Genomic DNA, 16161 nt, shown 5'->3' on the forward strand with positions numbered 1-16161 from the left:
TAAAAAAAAATCACGATTATTTACGACCATACTGCTGCACGTTGCCAAATACCTCTGCTTTGGATCATTTTGGACCTGGACTTTGAGCACTTTTTGCTTTGAGTGACCCCTTTACCTCAAACTCCTTGAGACCACCGTTGGTTCCAAATCACAATTCTTCATAACTTTCATATTTCATAAGCTCCAGTCAGAAGTTTATGTGAGGCTGTGAGGCTGTAACTCTTCTCTCCAGTCTAATAGACGGTGATGTCATTTTAAACCCTTATAATAAAAGAAGCTGAACTTTGTTTTTCTACTGAATGTCGACCCGTTTTTCCCCAAATCTGGGCTATAAACTATAAACAGTCGGCGTCTCTTCAGTGATCTGCTCTGGAAACATCACTTTTAGAAAACAACACAAGCTGGCTTTCAGCAGTAAACTGTAAGCATAGAGCAATGTGTGATCATAAAACATGTTCTGTTAATTTGAGGGGATCTTTTTACAATAAATAAATAAAATAAAAATGTTGGAGACAAAGCCAGAGAGGCAAGGTTGAGATGGTTTGGACATGTGTCCCCTAGTGTGTGTGTGCTCACTAGTGTGTATGTGGCGTTTCACTTCACGGATGGGTTAAATGCAGAGGTGGAATTTCCCCATTGTGGGACTAATAAGGGTCACCTTATCTTAACCTTAACGATGGTTTTCACTTGCCAAGGCATCTTTAGCAGTGAACACAACAGAACCAGCAACACTCGCTCGGTCACTCTCACACACAGAAATGTTCACAGATTAAGATTCGTCTCCTGTAGTTTGAGGAGTTTTCTGCACCCATATGAGCCCCATCTCTCTGACTGTATCTGATGAAGGGAGTCAAAGTGATCCGGACTGTGTGTGCGGGCCCTGATGTACCCCTAGGTCTCTGTGAACAAGCTCCTTTATGTTTTGATTAACCCCTCTATTGACCACCAACATATTTAAAGAGAACCTCCTCTTCCCTCTCCAGCGCAACTGGGCCGGACAAACTGCAGCTCTCTACCACACACAGATTCTGAGTGAGCACGATTCAGTGTTTAAAAATCTCTGTCTCTCTGTCTCTCTGTGTCTCTCTGTCTCTGTCTGTCTCTGTCTGTCTCTCTGTCTCTCTCTCTCTCTCTCTCTCTCTCTCTCTCTCTCTCTCTCTCTCTCTCTCTCTCTCTCTCTGTGTCTCTCTCTCTCTCTCTCTCTCTGGACAGGAGGATTTGGGGCAAAACTGTGTTTTTTCTGACCCAATGTGTGACTGTGATTGTTTTTATATACTAAAAATCATCATCGTAATAAACAAATATTAAGCCCAGGGTTCCAGGGGCTAATGTAGTCAATGCATCCAATTTTTCATTTCAATATTATTGTAAATATGTTGATTATTTAACTTATTCTGTTGGCAGGTAAGATTGCTTGCTTCAAGCTCTATGGTGCACACTAAAAAGGCTGGTTCTTCAAGGGTCCTTTAGTGAAGAAAATGGTTCTATAGAGAAACATGAACTCTCAAGGAACCCACTGGAAGAAAAAATGGTTCTTCAGACGGAGAATGTGCTGTAGATGGTTCTATATAGAACCTCTTCACAAATGTCTCCCTATATCACAGAAAACGGCTCTTCTATTGTGATAATGTCAAGCTGGACACACAAGAAGAACCTTTTTTCTAAAAAGGTTCTATAAAAGAACCATCTACAGCACATTCTCTATCAATCTGAAGCACCCTTTCACAATGCAAAGAACCCTTTAATCATGCTAAGGGCTCTTTGATTGTTCATGACTCTATATAGAACCATTTTCTTTACTAAAGAACCCTTGAAGAACCATCTTTTTTTAAGGTCCAGTGGCCACTTGCATGAAACATCTTAAGTATTGATCAAGTGCTTGATTTTTTTTCCCCCCACTTTAACATTTTCCTGAAAAGATTCTACACGGCTCACTTAAGCTAAAGGCCAAAAATTCACTTAAGATGTTTTAACCAAGTGACCACACCTGATTTCTGGCCATAAAGATCACCATATCTGCTTTTTCTGCCCTGAGGATTAAAACGCTGTACCTCAGACTGATAGTTGGGTGGTGTTGAGTGTCTGGCTGTTTGTGGTTGGTGAATTCACACAGACAAACCATGTTAAAGGTCAAATTTCCTACCTAAAACTTGCTGAACCCTTAATCTAGACAGGATTAGTTTTACAGGGTTGAGAGTAACGTGGTTTTTGTCCCGTCAGAAGTATTTACAGACATTAGTAAAGCTTCCAGCATCTTTCCCCTTCTTTAAATGAAGCACTGAAATATTCTCAAGAGTTCTGAGGCACTCAAAGAAGCTTTTACTCGTGGAAAAAGGGCCGATTTATGTGGTGATATGCATTCCCAAGCTAATAACAGAGCGCATTTACTTACGGCGGCAAGACGGACTGTTCGGGTAAACAGAATAACAGCTAAATAAAATGTTTTTGCATGTTTTGTCATCTTTTCTGGAGTCAAGGCGGTGCATAAATCGAATAGCTGCTCTCCTTCCTGTCATGTATACTGAGAATTCCTATCCCGTGCAATTTGGTCATTAACAGTCATTCTGTGGTACAATTGCGTTACCCCACCTCCCAGCGTCTATAACGTCCCGAATAGCGCTTGGGACAGTGTCGTTGTTAATGTAGGCTAATAAAAATTGCATCTAAAAATGTTGATATAAAAACTCTCTCAGGCCTCCACCATAGAGTATGTTTTTTAATGTGTGTTGATCGCTCTATGAGATGATGAAAACACATGCGTACATCTAACATGCAGGCTTTGGTAAACCTTGACAAAGTCTAACTCATAGCATTGGCTCTGCTCACCTCTGAAGCGTCAGGGCTTCATAGAGATATGAAGCTAATTTTAGCAGTATATTGGCATGAAACAAACATTTTATCCCAAATGGCTATAAGTAACCATATAAGGTTTTTACTGTTTGCTGTTGGCGAGTTATCCAGCTTGCTAACTGCCAGGCCAGTTGCTTGGCTGAGTGCAGCTGCACGCACCAGCCACACTAGTACAACCAACTAATAGCAGTCATCTACACTTGTTTTGGCCACAACTCAAAAGCCAAAGTGGTGGGGCAGAAGTGACATTTCGAAGGAAGAGTAAGAGAAAAACAAGAACTTAGTCTTTAAACAGTATGACGAATCATGCTCAATACGACCAGGAACTGTAAAATACCCATGATTTTAAACAAACAGAAATGAATCTGTAACGTTAGAATTTACTATAACTGATTATAATAATATGAAATAAATAAGTATGCACATATTTTTTGTTAAAAACACTTCTCAGGCTATTTTTAAGATTAAAATGTATTAATAATAATAATTTAATAAAAATTTGTCTATTACTGTGCACAAAGTTGATGCACTGAAATTCAGACATTTTTATTCCCATTAAAATAAATGATTTGTGAACTGTAAAGAAATTTATTCTCCGAGCTATTCTCGGGTCAGAGATGAACACGCCTACTTAATATACATAAGAAAACAAACACGGCCGTCCTCGCGCGCAGCAGGGCTGGTAAATCAGAGCAGCCGTGCTGGGTGAATAGAGGAGAGCCTGCAGCAAGGTCAAACGCCCATGTCAACCATGACACACTGCCTGCAAGCGGCCTTGTTAACCCCCGCCCTCGTCCTTCCCCTCCCCCTCTCTCCTTCTCGCTCATCCCTCTATCCACATGGGAGAACGCAGTCACATTACAGACACGTCAGCTTCCAAACACAGCAGCCGGAATCCACCTTGCAGCTCCACCGCAGGGGAGCCGCTTTTAAAGCATCCCATAATTACCCCCTACCCAACACCATACTGTACTGCTGTTTTCCCTCACTGAGATATATAGCACAGAAAAAAACAACCGGATCAGTGCATTCAGACAGACAATGGGCCACCTGATACTGCAACTTCAACGCAAACAAACAAGACCCCCATTAACTCTCACAGGACCACCACTTTGGGTTCCTAATTAACTTTCCAATGGACAATTAAAGGAATGTTTAACCGAAAAAACAAACGCACACTGAAAAACGTGCAATTTCCCTCCTAATCCCAAGCACAAGGCTGATGACTGAAGGCTGCTTATGTGCTAGAACTAAAAGACTAATATAGTTTAGCAATGGAAGCCTTTCAAAAGGCTTTCGAAACCCAAAACGAATTTCAGAGAACAAACATGTCCTGGCTGATCGACTACGCCTTCGAATGTAGGTGTTGTTACTTTGTCTTTAAGACAGATATGGAAATGTGCCCTGAACTGACAGCTCTGATAGCTCTACATTGTGCCTCTTTCAGAGTACAGTATGGGTTGAATTCGCACCTCCTACAATGTTAAATGTGTATGTGTGTAATTGTGGTCCAAAGAAAAAAAAAAAAAAAAACATCTCCATTTTCATACATTTTTAGTTTTCTGTATCATTTAAACACACTGGCTGCCCTTTACATTGGACTTACTCGGAATAAAATATCTTCATATTGACTTTAATTAAAAGTAATGAATGTTCATTACCCTCTACTGTAAAGCTACCATTTTTGAGATAATTGTTTTACGTTGGACAACGAATATATGTCTCCATTTTTGTCATTTTTAAGTTTTTTGCCTGTTAGTCTTCACATTGTGTGTAAATTTCATGATGAATGGACCAAAAGAAATAGCCTAAAATGACAAAAAGTCTGGTTCCATTGACTTCCATTAAAAGTAAAGCATGTTTTTCTTTCTCCTGGAAAGTTACCATTTTGGAGATACAAGGTTTTCTTTCGACAACAACAATGACAACACACACACACACACACACACACACACACACACACACACACACACACACACACACACACACACACTTTATGATTTAAGCTTCTAAAGCCGAGCAGGTGCTGCGGGTGCTGTGTTTTCTCAGCAGGTGGCTCTCAGTCAGGCTCAGTCAGCCTCTTCCTCTCAGGCCTCCCAGCATTAAGTTGAATGAACAGCGTTCAGGGGTTTCAGTGTTTATCACAACCGTTCAGAGCGTTTGCACGTGTGTTGGACTAAAAGCAGTTCTGGGGCCCACTGTCAATCACCACTCCCCCTGGGGGTGTGTTTTGGGGGGGAAGGGGGCAAGCAGAGTGAGATTGCGGGAACACACCCGCTGAGGCTGCCATATTCTCGCAGGAGAATCGCCCCAGGCCTTTTTTAATCACCTGGCCATCCATCCATCCATCCGTCCGTCCGTCCGTCCATCCATCTACCCCTCCCCTCTCTCTCTTTTCCTCCCTTCTTTGCGGTGGCACCCCAGAGGCCAGCTGAGCATGGTGACCCCTACTCCACCACTCCTAGTGGAGGACCCAGCATTATGGAGTGAAGGATGAGAGAAGAGGAGGACAAAGATAAAGAGAATAAGAAACAGAAGAAGTAAAGAGAAGCAAAGAGAAAAACGAAGAAGAAAAATGAGAAGTAACAGAAAGAGAGCAAGAGAAGGTAAGAGGAGATGAGACAAGAAAAGACAAGAAAAGAGAAGGACAGAGAAGCAGAAGAGAAGATAAACAAGAGAAGGGAAATGAAAAAGAAACTGAAGAAATGAAAGAAAGCAGAGGAAGAGAAGCAAAAGGAAGAGATACAAGAAAATGAGAGGAGAAAAGGTGGAGAAAAAGACGAGAAGTGACAAGAGAAGGAGAGAAAGAGAAAGCAAGAGGAGACAAGACAAGAGAAAGAAGAGTAAGTGAAGCACAGAAGAAAGCAGAAGAGAAACCAGAGAAAGAGAAAGGAAAGAGAAACAGAAGAGAGAAAGAAAGAAGAGAAGCAAAGCAGAGGAGAAAATAGAGAAGGGAAGATCAGACTAGAAGAGTCAGTATATTCGAGAAGCCTGATAATTAGAACTTCATAATTTTCGGAGCATCTTCAGAACGCTCTACCGCAGAACGCTGAAGGTTCGGTCATACTCGGAAGCTGAGTGACCTCATGGCTCTGCTACATGAATACAGGGTCAGCAAGAGCTGCAGAGGGAGGGCAACAAACTGCAAACATACAATCCCACTACACGATGGCAGCACATACGAAAAGAAATTTGTAATACCAGTAATAAAGAAAAATTAGTCCTCTAAAAAGGAGGGGTCGTGGTGGGCACAAAAAAAAAAAACGAGCTGCAGAGCAGTGGGAGTTCGTGTGAGCGACTTCTTCAGGTGCAGCTGGCCTGCTGGGTCTCAACGAGCACACTGGATGCTCCCGTTTGACCCAGAGCTGCACTGAAAGCACTAAGAGGGGCTCTGAGAAAGTCATACATACATTAATTATTAATAACCCTCCACACAGAGCACAGGAACTGGGGGGGTTGGGGGTAGGGGGGGTGCAGAGAGAGTGAGAGAGAGCGAGAGAGAGAGCGAGAGAGAGAGAGAGCAAGATACACACTGGGGTTTGTAAAGTCAAGTCTGAGACCACTAGTGAAAGTGCATTCATTTCTAATCCAACAGGAAGGATTTTCATTAAGAATAATACCATCAGCAGACTTTTTGAGAGAAAAGTAGAATTTTTGAAATTTGAACAAGAAGGACTTTCTTTCTTTTCCTTCTTTTGCTTTAATGTCAGCAGCTGTGTCCCAATTCAGGGCTACATCCTTCGGAAGCATCTGAAAGCCGAGTATGTCACAGTGGCCCATTTCGAAGGCTCCTTCATATGCGGCAGAGAAATGTGTCCTTCTCTTCCACGGCAATGAAGAAGCCAACCGGTGGATCCTTCACATATCTAACACATCTAGAGATTCACTTGATGCTGGTGTGAATTCAAGAGAACGGCTGCATCAGCAGGAGTGAATGGTGGCTGAGTGACGGTGACTAAAATCAAAGTTTCTGGTCTTAATTTTTGAAGAACTTTAACTGAACTTATGAGTGGTGTTTTGTGACACAGCAATGAGGGCGGGGGCAGTGGTGCTGTGACGCAAACAGGGTCTGCTCTGCGGCGGATTTCATCTCGTTTCGGTGGCTGGTATAGTGTAGTGGGTAACAGCTCTGCCTGGGGTTCAATCCCTGTGTGGATAAGAACCCTACACTGCTTCTGCCTACCTGTGTGAAATGGTGAAATTGTCGCTCTGGATAAAAGTGTCTGCCAAATGCTGTAAATGTAAAAATAAATGGATTAGCCTTGGGCGTCTACACAGCCTTCAAAAGGACACGTCTTAATAGACTGTGTCCTTTGAAGGATGCAGCCCCTGAATTGGGACACAGCCATCGTGCACACGAGCTGCATGGACTCCATAAGTTGAGTAAAAGCCTCTGATGAGCAGATCAGATCCATCTGAGAGTCTGAACACCAGCTTCAACAGAAGAGATAAGACTTAAAAACAATCTGACCTAAATAGTGCAGACTCGATATTTCATGTTCATTTTGTCATAACATCTGTTTCTTTGATCTATACTTTTCAAAATTCTAAAACGTATTGCTATTTATTTTCAAGCACAAATAAAAAACATCCCAGATATTCAATGTGGTCTCAGACTTTTGGACCCCACCTGTTGGAGGGGGAGTTGGACGGGTGGGACATTTGGGCTGGGGGATGGACAGAAGGGAGAGAGAGGGGCCTACAAGCCCTTTTTCATGACTACAGTACATGGTGAGGTGGAATAACATCATTTTAACTGTCAATATTTACGACTGATAGGGACAGAATAAGAAATCTCTGTGTAGATGGGAGTGGCTATTCGAGTGACACAGATCATCCGGCTTGACATTAGGAGGTCATTTAGTGTGGCAAAGCCCCAGAACCCAATAATGTTGGGAAGATGCTGGGAAAGAGTATTGCTAGAGAACTAGGAAGGATTTTGAATCAGTTTTATAATCAATATTAAATATGTTTGACATGACATCATAGGATTATTGTGCTCACTGTCTCTGCTGCAGGTTTCTAGTCAAGAGTGTGACACAGCTCTGCTATAACGTAGGAAAAAATCTTGTTTTTCCAAAACTGTAAAGCGCGTGGACGTGGCTTTGGAAACTGAACTCACTCGAGTCCAAAAAGGAACAGTCATGAACCCACACCAGCAGGATCTTACAAACACAATGCTACTAGGCAGGTGTCTATGTAAACTTTTAATAATCGCATTAATGTGATCTTTTTTCACAGTTTATCACAAAATAGACATCAGAAGTCATGCATTATGCCTATATCAGGAACTCTGGGTCTAAACTGGTTTCCTCTATGACAGAAATTACCTACATTTTTGGGAAAACGTTGCTGTGGTCAACAGAAATGCCCCATGATTTTGTCCTATATCCAATTTCTCTCAGTGTCACTGGGGGTGTTTAGCTGTCAAAATATGAACACAGGCTACACAGGAGGGTCTGTATGTGTTATAACAGTCATATACAAAAGTTTGGGCACCTTGGAAAAGTTAAGGTACATGTTTAGTGTATTTTATAAACAAGTTTTATGAAGAAAAAAAAAGCGCATTCTCTACACTCTGAGAAATAAAGGTACTACACTGTCACTGGGGCAGTGCCCCTCTGAGGTGGGAGCCCCATAAGTGCATCTCAGTACCTTTAGTCAGGGAACATAACTACAAGAACCCACTGACATTATATTTTCTGAGCTTCTCATCTTGTTTGGTTCTCCATTAGGCTAATCTGGTACCTGGTACTGGTTTAGGTATCACCTCCATCGAGGTGATGTAAAAATGATGCAGACTGCTGACCAGTTGGAGGGAACTGCTAAACACATATCCTAACGTTAGCTACCAGGATAGTGTAGCCTCTTGCGTCACCTTTGAGCAACCAGAACCATCTCGTCGTCTGAAATCTGATGTCATGTTTCTCAAAACTATATGTGCAGCAGAAAACGAAACAGCCAAAACCAAAAGCCATTAAATGGAGAAAATGGCTTTTAATATGCACTTACTGTATGTATGATGAACTTAGTATAAGACACAAAACATATAAACATGCCCTTTGCAAAAGTTATGGCAAATTTTATATTTTGTGCATCATTTTCCCCCCTAATATTATGAAAGTGGGAGAACGAAATCATGGCAGTGTGTTAATTTTCACGTAGAGAATCAAACGGAATTTACCCAGGGGCACCATTAGTATGTCCGGGCTGTGTTTTAGGGATTCACTGTACATTGTGGTAAGATCAATCAGCAGTCCAATTACTTAAACTATGTTTTTTATTTCTAACTATCCAAGTTTTAATTTTTCTGTGCTTTCATCATACACTGTATTCATAGTTTATGCCTGATTTGAGCTATTATTATTTTATTTTGTTTTATATAAATCTTTTGTCTTGATTTTCATTTAATTGGTAAATTTCAATTTAATTTGATCGTTACACCCTCAATATACTTCTGAGTAGAAATAAAGGTCGACCGACTGATTGATTGATTAAACTGTTGGATCTTTGGTGATTTACTGTCCTTACAGTAATTAACATATGCAATGAATGCTTCTCCTACAGTTGTGATTTTGAAGATTACAAGGCCTTTGTTATGAGAGTGACGATCAGGCTCTACAGAGTGACCACATGCCTTTCCAGACAGACCAGAATGACCGCACTGACAAGCAGAGAGTCAGAGTAGTGATTCACCAATACAGTGTTTACTGATGCACTCACTGTGAATCCAGTCAATTACTGAATACAATCAATGACGTACTGACCGCTCAAAAACAAAAACCATGAAGCTTCAGGTTTGCACTCAGTCTCACTCGGTGAGCGAGAGACTCTCCATCCTCCATGAAATGAAAAGACGACAGAGCGGCTGGGAGTGTGAATAACGGCGAGTTTGATTTTGATATTTCTTTATTCAATCCAACAGCTGGATGAGTTTCTTGCTATGGTGGCGTGAGTATGTGTGCGCACACCGTGTAAAACTGCCACCTACACGTTTCTGTTTCATTTTCCCGCAGCACACCCATTTCTCAGAAGCAATATAACAAATTATTTTATAATTTCTGTCCCCCCTTTGGGATTTCTCTGCCTCGGTCAGCGTTTCTGCTCGCTCAGGCCTCTTCCGGATGTCGGCAGGGCCAGAAATGTTCTAAGACCTCTCCGGGGAGACCGACCTTCATAGCATGGAAAGAAAAATATAAAGGGTTCTTCAGTGGTTCTTGGCTTGCATGGAAGGGGTTCTAGGAAAAAACTTGAACTGGTGAGGAAAATTTACATTATGTGGATGTTCTGTAAACTCATTTTTACAAGTAATTCTCATCCGCTGCAAGAGTCTTTATGTAACCAAAGGCCTTCTATGGATCTAGAGAAGCTTTTTGGCAAATTTCTTTTCAAGGTCTAGATAAGCAGGCATGTAGATCTCAGACCTCAAGGATTCAAATTGAATTATTATCAATCAATCATAAAAGCTCAAAACACTATTTGATCCACTTTGATTCTTTTTTGAGTGATTCCGAATAATTCTTAATAATACACTGAATACATAAATGTGACTGGATGAACTATTTGAACTATATAAAACTATAAATATAAAACGGAACTGTGGAATATAGATATTATAATATAATTCTGTAATCATGGTCCATCGGAAGATGTTTAAGGAAACCAGATGTGGTTCTTCAATGGTTCTAGAGAACCCGTCTGGCACATTTCTTTTCAAGAGATTTTCAGAAGCATTTTTAATAACACACTGAATAAATAAAGTGACTGGATGAACTATCTGAACTGTATATCTATTAATAAACTGAACTGTGGAATACAGACAATGAAAAATAATTCTGTAATCATGTCCATTGGAAGGTTTTAAGGGAACCAAATATAGCTCTTCTATGGCTCTAGAGAACCCTTCTGGCACTTTTTAAGAGAGTAGGGGTTTAGATCTCTGATGTCAATGACTCAATTTGATAATGATTCACTAAATAATAAAAGCTCAAGAAACACTATTTAATCCACTTCGATTCTTTTTTGAATGATTCAGAATCATTTTTAATAATACACTGAAAACAAATGTGACTGGCTGAACTATCTGGAGTGTAGTGGACTATAAATAATGAAATATAATTCTGTAATTCTGTTTGGACTTTAGATACAGATTTTTATAAAAGAAAGTGAGCAAATACTTTATTGATCGCAATTGATTATTACTGATTCTAACACTCCAAAATCAACGTATTTGGATCTCCATCTTCAGACTGATGCACCGTCAGTGAGAAGACTGACAGCAGTGCTGCAGAGATACCCAAACAAACAAGCAACAACAAATAAACAAACGTGTGGGCAGCCAATTTAGCCACATTCTGCATGGCCTGAATGCGTTCGGCTACAACAGACGTACTCTGCTTCCGAAACGCGCTCTCTTCTCTCCTTCCTCATCTCTCCTCCCTCTCGCTCCCTCTCTCTCTATGATGGACAGACTGCCTGCCTCACATTAATTCTCTCTGCTCCATGCTTATCGATCCACGGCCCGCTCCCCAATTGCATTACACAGGCAGGCAGGCGGCTTTCTCACACCCACCAAAACACACACACAATCAAATACAAACTATATCTTAAAAAAAAAAGAAGAAGAAGAAGAAAGAGCGAGGGGGGGGAGAGCGAGAGAGTGAGAGAGAGAGGGGCAAGGGGCACAAGGGGGGAAAAAGGCATGGCGCCGGGATGGAGAAAGAATAAAAAAAACGATAACAGAAAGAGAAGAAAGAAACTCTCATGTTTGCAGGGGCTTTGCCTACAGGGCCTGGAGCGAGGGGACTGAGGAGGTGTGAGGCATTAAGAAAGAGAAAGAGACAGAGACAGTGGGGTGTGAGAGAGAGAGAGAGAGAGAGAGAGACAGTGGGGTGAGAGAGAGAGAGAGAGAGAGAGAGAGAGAGAGAGAGACAGTGGGGTGAGAGAGAGAGAGAGAGTGGGGTGAGAGAGAGAGAGAGAGAGAGAGACAGTGGGGTGAGAGAGAGAGAGAGAGAGAGAGAGAGAGAGAGAGAGAGAGAGAGAGAGAGAGAGAGAGAGAGAGAGAGAGAGAGACAGTGGGGTGAGAGAGAGAGAGAGAGAGTGGGGTGAGAGAGAGAGAGAGAGAGAGAGAGAGAGACAGTGGGGTGAGAGAGAGAGAGAGAGAGTGGGGTGAGAGAGAGAGAGAGAGAGAGAGAGAGACAGTGGGGTGAGAGAGAGAGAGAGAGAGAGAGAGAGAGAGAGAGAGAGAGAGAGAGAGAGAGAGAGAGACAGTGGGGTGAGAGAGAGAGAGAGAGAGAGAGAGAGAGAGAGAGCGAGCGAGAGCGAGAGAGCGAGAGCGAGAGCGAGAGAGCGAGAGCGAGAGAGCGAGAGAGCGAGAGCGAGAGAGCGAGAGCGAGAGAGCGAGAGAGCGAGAGAGCGAGAGAGCGAGAGAGCGAGCGAGAGCCTGGCCGTGTGTACAGATGGAGAGTCTGAGAAGAATATGATCACATAAGCAGTGCATTATGATCCGTGTGTCACTGCGGCGTTCCTGAGAGATCTCAGCTCTGCAGTGCGTTCACGGCGTTTTCCTGCTCTAACACACCTGATTCAATTCATCAGCTAATCACTGAGCCCTTTATGAGCTCGGTCTGCTGCGTTAGAGCAGGAAAAACACTAAAGTGGGCAGCATGGGGGGCTTCCACCAGACAGTAATGTGAACCACTTCTCTACATAACACACCGAAACACTCTCCAGACCTAAAGTGCTCAATAATCTCATTTCTGAAAGCAAACAAAGACAGAAGCATTTAAACAAACTGAGGAAAAAAGACTGCCGAGATGGAGAGGGAGATAAATAAGAGCGACAATACGGCACAAATATAACATCACAGTACGTAAAGACGGAACCCTGCCGAAGCACATCCCACAGAACTCTGGAAGCTCTTCCAACAGAATCCTGCGGAAGCTTGTACTGCAGCATGTCCGACAGAACCCAATTACACTTAATCTAAAAGAACCCTACTTAAGTTCATCCAACAGAACCCTGCTGAAGCTCATAACTTAGCAGGCAGGGACTCTTAGCAGCAGAGAGTCTTCACAGGTCTGAACTGATACGGAAGGAGACGACGGTGTGTCCAGAATGATACAGAGCTGTAAACTGAAATCTACAATATCAAATGGAGTGAAATTATGAGACGTCATATAACTTGTTATACATATCCACTTATAAAATTATAAGTGGATAACTACACTAAATTGTTCGGTTGTTTCCAAAAACACTTGAATACTAAAATGTCATGTTTATGAGTTGTTATATAATATATTTAATATAAAATGATACAGACTTGGTACGACAAGTAACTCCAAACTTTTAAATAGTAGTTTAAAAGTACTCAATCTTTTCCATCCATTAGATTATCACCAGCTGAGCTTCCCTGGCGTCAGAAAGCATCAGCCGCCACTGCAAGCAGTGTAAATTCTGTTTTTACCCATAATTCCTGTGGTGTGTGCTGAAAGGCCCTGAACCTGGTCCGTTCCCTGTGTGCGTATGAGGAAACAGCCACTACAGTCAATTTAAATGGGAGCAGAGGGGTTAAGAGCTGCAGGGACGAGCTCAAGGTTAACCTCCCTCCCTACAGCTAACTCCATCAATTTAGTCTCTCTCTCTCTCTCTCTCTCTCTCTCTCTCTCTCTCTCTGCCAGGTCCCTTCATCAAATCTCATTCTCTGCTGTTTTTTTTTTCTCCCTATCACACCATCTCTGAGGTGCTATGAATCTGTGCTATACTACAGCGCAGGGAAAATAAACATCCACATACAGCAAACACTATATAAAGCATTCAGTAGGGGCGGGAATCACCAGAGGCCCACAGGAGATACACGATACTTCAGCCATCATACGGTTCTACTGCGATTCTTAAAGATTTGTGGCACACAAATACGGCGATATAGTTCAATTTATACAACAGTTAGCTCCGGCCACGCACGCTGATTGGTTGAGCAGCGTTCTAACGGTGCTGTTATTTCACCATAACGTCACGGTTTTCCACAAACACCACCACTCTGCTGAGATGCCGTTGCTAAGCAACGACTCTGACGGCTGTAGGAGACGCTCAAGTATTTGAACACTTTTACTTCTCACTTTGCCACAAACAGAAAACGGACACTGTTAAGATCACATTTGACCGACAGTCGATTTGGTCCGACTCTGAAGATGAGACGACACTAAATTCCCAATTTTTCGTCACCACTGAGCAGCTTTTCAGTCGGCAGCTGTGACGGAAGAACAGCTGAACAGCCTGGAATCAGAATACCACGAATCGAATGCCATTCGCCAAACAGAAATGGGCTGTAAGCTGCTTTAGAGACTGGGTGGAACAAAACAACATTAATATTGACCTGGCAAAAAATGACAAAACTGAGCTGAACTTATTGCGGCAGTTTTGTGGCTCAGTCCAGACTTCAAAAGGTGAGGCTTACAGCAGACTGTGCAGCGGAGTGGGTGGAGCTTGTTACTCTGATGCAGCTAAAAGCTGCTTGTTAAGGAATTATAATTTAGAGGAAGGAACTGAATATTAAAACATTAAACGCCGCATTCACGGAGCAGTTTATTCATTTCTTTATTTATTTAATAAAGTTTGTACTAAAGCAAAAGAACACTCAAGGTCGTGTGTTATCGCTATATGATCTACGGCGACCAAATCACAGCCGTGATGTTATTTCACGATAACACACTCCGTCTCGTCTTCTACTGCTTAATTATTTTTTGACTGTAAATTCATTTTATTTAAGAGGTTTACACCTCATAGTTCATTGCACATTAGTTCCTTTTACTATTTTTAATCTCAAAATATTGCAATATTATACTGTTTTGGCTTTTCTCCAACCCCTAACCATTAAAATACAGGGTTCTTCACAAGTTCTTTTGTAAAGCCAACAGGTTTATAAAGAACCATGACAACTCAAAGAACCTTCTGAATGTTTAAATGTTTCTTTGCATGGTTAAACTGCTCTCCACTGAACATGATTGTTTAATTCACCATAAAGGGATTTATTACAGTAACAAACTGAAGAAATCTTTTACAACACAGAACCCTTAGCACTTAGGAATGTAACGATACACACATTTCCAGTTTTACTAGGATTTTAAACTATTAAACTACAATTTACATTTTCCTTTAAGAAGATTAGATAAGCAAATACAAGCCAAAAATTCGGAGGCAATACCAACATTCTTACATGAGAAAGTAGAGTGTCATATGTTCAACACAGGATGAAGTGGTTCGAGCAGCAATAGTGTGCTGAAGGCTTCATCAGCTCCCTCAGGAGTGAGGCCTAATTCACACATGCTGCCTCTGCATGGTGTGAGCTACAGCTCGAACGTGCTGGCCTTTCATACATACAGTGAGCAGCGACAAAGTTACACAGAACTTCCTTTTTCCAGATGGATAAATGGCCACAGTCACTTCGCTCAACAAAAACATAGCTTATGAAAGTGCGCGGTATGTTTGTTTATCCTCAACAGCATTCTGACTTGTGATTAGGCGAAGATTTCAAGCCTGGTGGACAAATCAGAAAATCTGTTTGGACCACAGAACGTGATAGAATTTCATCAGAAATGAAATCAAATAAAAAAGGAGAGTTTTAAATGTTGCATTTAGTTTTATATTTAAGTTTCACACATTTTCATGGACAATTTTAGTGTATTTTGTTGAATGAAGTGCACAGCGCCTAGCTGATTCTCTAAATACTGCACCGCTTAAGTGAGGCGTCTGGGACGCTGCCGCTTTGTATGTGCAGCCTGTGTGAAAGCGCTGTCCAGTAAATATATGCGCCACCTGATTACTGTGTTGGGAACCATAGAATATTCTAGAACAAACTGCTCTGGCACTAAAAAATGTGCTGTGGTGACTGTTGGCAAAAAAACCTTCTAGGCCTTCAGAGGAGGCCTGATGATTTCTGTGATTTAATAAAAATACGTGTCTTATTTAATAACATTTTCAAATAATCATCCTTGTTGTATGTAAACTTTGCAAGTACTTTTTTAGTAGTACTATTTTACTGTTGGAAATAATGGGGTTAAATTCTTGAAATTACACAAATCAACTTTTTTTTTCTATGGCATCTAAGTAGATGCAGGACAGGTACCCAAAGCAGGTACGCTGGAAAAAAAATCTGCTCTATTCCATACATTAGCTCTGCGGTATATAAATAAAAGGATTAGACTGATATTCAAAGCTAGTGGCAATCCATATGGCTCAGGTAAACATTGTTGACTACTCCAACCTTACTCATGCTGATAAACCACCTCTTTCTTCCTCACCTCATCTGCTCAC

General features: G+C 41.6%; 1 protein-coding gene across 2 annotated transcripts in view; it reads right to left on the reverse strand.

The window, feature by feature from the left end:
* The window catches only part of LOC108444384 (WD repeat-containing protein 7), a 269505-nt gene that overhangs the window by 147862 nt on the left and 105482 nt on the right, over positions 1-16161 (reverse strand). The window lies entirely within an intron of this gene.

This window comes from Pygocentrus nattereri, chromosome 16 (genome assembly GCF_015220715.1).
Source record: "Pygocentrus nattereri isolate fPygNat1 chromosome 16, fPygNat1.pri, whole genome shotgun sequence".
NCBI lineage: Eukaryota > Metazoa > Chordata > Actinopteri > Characiformes > Serrasalmidae > Pygocentrus > Pygocentrus nattereri.